Genomic DNA, 4063 nt, shown 5'->3' with positions numbered 1-4063 from the left:
ACAGGTATCTATTTCACAAGAGCAGGCTGCAGATGTGCTTCAGGGTCTACCATTCTCACCATACGGCGCACGGTACTAATAAGAAATAATTAATCGTTACCATCAGCATTAACTATTTATTTAGAGATGCAAAATTACTTACGTCGTATTGTTGTATGTTTTTCAATTTTTTTATTTTCATTTGAAGTTGTTGCTGCAACATTTGTATTTCAATAGTGTATACAAATTATTATTGATTTTTTAAAAGTGTGGAATATAGTGTTTGTGATTTATTATTATTTTACTAATAAATTTACGGATAAAATTATAGTAATGAAAAAACATAAGTATAATTCCTAAATCAAGTCAAATAAGTCAACACACTTGATATTAAAACATCTTTATAACAATAAAACACTGAATACAATTAACACACCCGTCGATGTCCCTTTATTTGCATTCTCAAAATGATGATCATCTTCTCCGTCACTTGATGTAGCATAAAAATCATCATCACTATTCATGCCATGATGCGAACTGTCTCCAAATAAATCATCTTGCTCATCCATGTGTTCTGTAATTGGGGCGGGAATATTTGCAGCCTCAGCAGAACTATCAAAATGTCTGACATTTGTGGTATTTTCTTTAGGAGCCCATGAATTTAAATCCAATTGGCCTCTTCTACTAGAACCACATGCAACATCAACTCCTGATGGAATCGTGATATGATGATCCCAACCCCCTGAGGTAAAATCCAATTCTCGTGTTCTATTCATCCCCAATGCATAGTCTTCTTCAGTGTGAGTCGTGATATAGTGATCCCAAGGACCAGTGTCGATCCCAGAGTAGGTTTGAGCTGATTGTTCATCGACGTGATACATAGAAGATCCCGCTTCATTCAAACCTACTGTTCCCAAACCTTGCGTTATTACTGGCATGACTGCATCAAAATCGTAATCACTTACGTTCTGTAATACTGGCGATGAATCAACATACAAGTACATGCAATCCAGTGTCGGCAACTAGACTATCATCATCTGTGATATAGACATGCTCTTCAATGTAACGAGACAACGAGCTATAACAATATTTCGTTGACAATTTGATGCAGAATTTTAATGGGTCGATCTCCAGCTTGCGATGCACATAATTCACCAATTGAAAAAATGTAGTAGAGCGAGGGATTTTAATGGGCCTGGTCGCGGGGATACTATATCCAACCCTACCATCTTCAATAATGACATAGCCACCTACTTTAAGTAAATCCCTGACAGTATCCATGTCTGTGAGAAATATAAAACATAATTAATATTAAAAATATAAAATATAACAAAATTATATAAAATAGTATAATGCAACCGAAAAAAATTATAATTACATTAATACAACATAAATAATACAATTAAAATACAAGAAATTATTGAAATTACCTTTTCAAATGTCGTTGTACGAAATTTGTAATTAAATGAGCTACCGGAGTTTAATATCTGCAATTAATTACAAACATTATCAGATATAATATACAGAAAACAATTCAATATAGAAAGAAAAAAATATAGATTCGACTTAGACTCGGCGCAATTCTCCCAAATTCTGTTACTCAGCACAATTCTCCCAAATCAAATTCTGAATTGCTGAGACTCGGCGCAATTCTCTAAAATTCTAAGATTCAACAGAAAACTATCAAATCAAATTAGGAATTCAAATAATCACATGATCGACGCAATTTATAAAGGGATGAGAATCACAGATTCTTTATAGCTAACAAAAAATACCACGGAGTGAAGAAAAATAAAGAGCTGCGCAAGAAGAATGCCGAAAACTTGAGCTGAAGGACTGATGAATTCACCAAATACTCGGTGCAATTTTATTACATAATTTTCAAAATTTTTTTGTATATAACCACACAAATTAATTTGACAATAAAAATTAATATAATTTACTTATATTAAACTTTTAAGGAAGTTATTTCAAAATATATAGCTGGATAAAAATATTTTAATTAGAATTATCAATTTTTTATATTACTTTGCATTAACATAAATATTTTTATAATATTATATAAATTATATTAAAGTGTCCAAAGTTATAGAGTAACTAAACACTATTTCATATATAAATTTTTTTAAAAAACATAACAAAATACTTTATAATTTCATTAGTATTAAGTACAATAATATTAACTCATTCTTATATTAGATTAATTTAATTATATTAAAAATATAACCTTCAAATATTTCAAAAATCACAATATCATATTTATTATTTTTTTAATATTTCAACTATTTTTTAATATCGCGATTAATATTAAAAATATAATATTTAACTAAATTATACTTAATCATATAATGTTAGTGAACAAAATTATAATTACATTAATATAATATAAATAATACAAACAAAATATTAAAAAAATTACTTCAATTACCTTCCCCGACGTAATTATACGGAACTTGTAATAATATCAACGGATGGAGCTAATATCTGAAATAAATGACAAGTATTATCAAAAAAATTACACAAAAGAAAATATTAATTCTTAATATATAATTATAATATTATAAATGAAATTAAACATTACCTCTTGATATATCTTTAAATGAAAAGGATGATAAAATCAACAAATAATATTAATACAAGATCGAATTAGAAAAGATGGATTTCGCATAAGAATCGGATGAATGCGAGAATGATTATCGAGAAGAAATATTTTCGGATGAAATGAGAGGAAAGGGTACGATTTGAAGGAGAGGAGCGTTTCTATTTAAAGTGGGAATACACACGGATTCAAAAATGGCTGAATCCGGTGCAGTGCACTGCGGATTGTACTAGTTTTGTAAAACTTTTCATCTTGCAACATTTTTATAATTATTTTTTAAATTTATAATATTTTTAAAAAAAGCCCTCCAAAAAGTCCCTGTCATGATGGCATCGAGACCCGACCTTGAATCGTCGTCGTCTGGCTTGAATTCACAAAAACTGATCTCTGCTTTTGTGTGATTTAGAGACATTTTTATCATTTTTCGGCATACGATCGACAAGACAGAAAGGAGCAGAGAATGGTCATAAGTGGTCGGTTGTCCATGGGTGATGTTCGATGGTTGGTGATTTTGTCAGAGAAGGTGGTGGCGAAAAAGACCTAATTTAGGGCTAGCGTTTTTAATTTTGATGTGGAAAATTTGTAGTTTTTACAAATTGGGGATTTTCCAATTTTAGAGACTATATGTAATGCCCGAGATTTTATACCGTGTTAAATTAAGATTATTGATTTTTAATCGAGATAATTATGAAAGGCTAACCGAGACACGAAATGAGATCGCGTGTGAAATTGATGTGCGAGGACAGTCGCATCGGCGCACATGCGCCAAACAGGCAGAAGACCTCGCGCATATGCGCGGAAGATGTCGCGCATATGCGCGAAGCCTACGCGAGGAACTCCAGAGAGTCTCGCGCATATGCGCGGAGATGAGTCGTGCATATGCGCGAGGCAATGTGCAGGATACGCGCGGAGACCGAGTGTCTCGCGCATATGCGCCGATTGGGGTCGCGCATATGCGCGAGACGTGTGCTACAAATATTGAGCCACTCGTCCTTGTGCATGTTACATATATATATATATATATATATATATATATATATATATATACATGCAACTCTTTCCTCAGAAGAAAGAAGGAACGAAAGCTTCGAGGGAAAATAGCTTTTGAATTTTAGAATTCGATTTGCGATCAATCCGTCCGTTAGATTTTAAATCTGACTTCGGTACCGTGTTCCTAGCAACGACAGCTACTACAGGACGTAAGTTTTATTATGTTTTGACATGTTTTGAAATTATGATGTTGTAGGAATTGAATACACGTCATATATGTTGTTCTTGACATGTTAGACAGCGTAGAATCGAAGTCAGATTAAGAAACGGATATCATATGGAATTGTTATGAATTCCAGAGTTAAATTGACTGAGATATGATGTCAGATTCGTACGGTGGTTGATTATAAGTTATTGAAATTATTATATACTGATGTGGTATCACCGGTATCGCAAGATTGTACTGTTGTACCGTCAGAATTTGATAAGACGGGG

The 4063-nt window shown here is 32.3% G+C and overlaps 1 long non-coding RNA gene across 1 annotated transcript; it reads right to left on the bottom strand.

The window, feature by feature from the left end:
- Positions 1–1035: 1035 nt before the first annotated feature.
- LOC142525656 (uncharacterized) lies at positions 1036–2465 on the bottom strand. The gene is made up of 3 exons (XR_012815119.1): positions 2408–2465; positions 1410–1641; positions 1036–1262 (listed from the first exon to the last, which is right to left on the bottom strand). It is a non-coding gene; the product is annotated as an uncharacterized LOC142525656 (long non-coding RNA).
- Positions 2466–4063: the final 1598 nt, after the last annotated feature.

Source organism: Primulina tabacum, chromosome 14, assembly GCF_025594145.1.
Source record: "Primulina tabacum isolate GXHZ01 chromosome 14, ASM2559414v2, whole genome shotgun sequence".
Lineage (NCBI taxonomy): Eukaryota > Viridiplantae > Streptophyta > Magnoliopsida > Lamiales > Gesneriaceae > Primulina > Primulina tabacum.
This window is presented reverse-complemented; position numbering and strand designations above follow the sequence as displayed.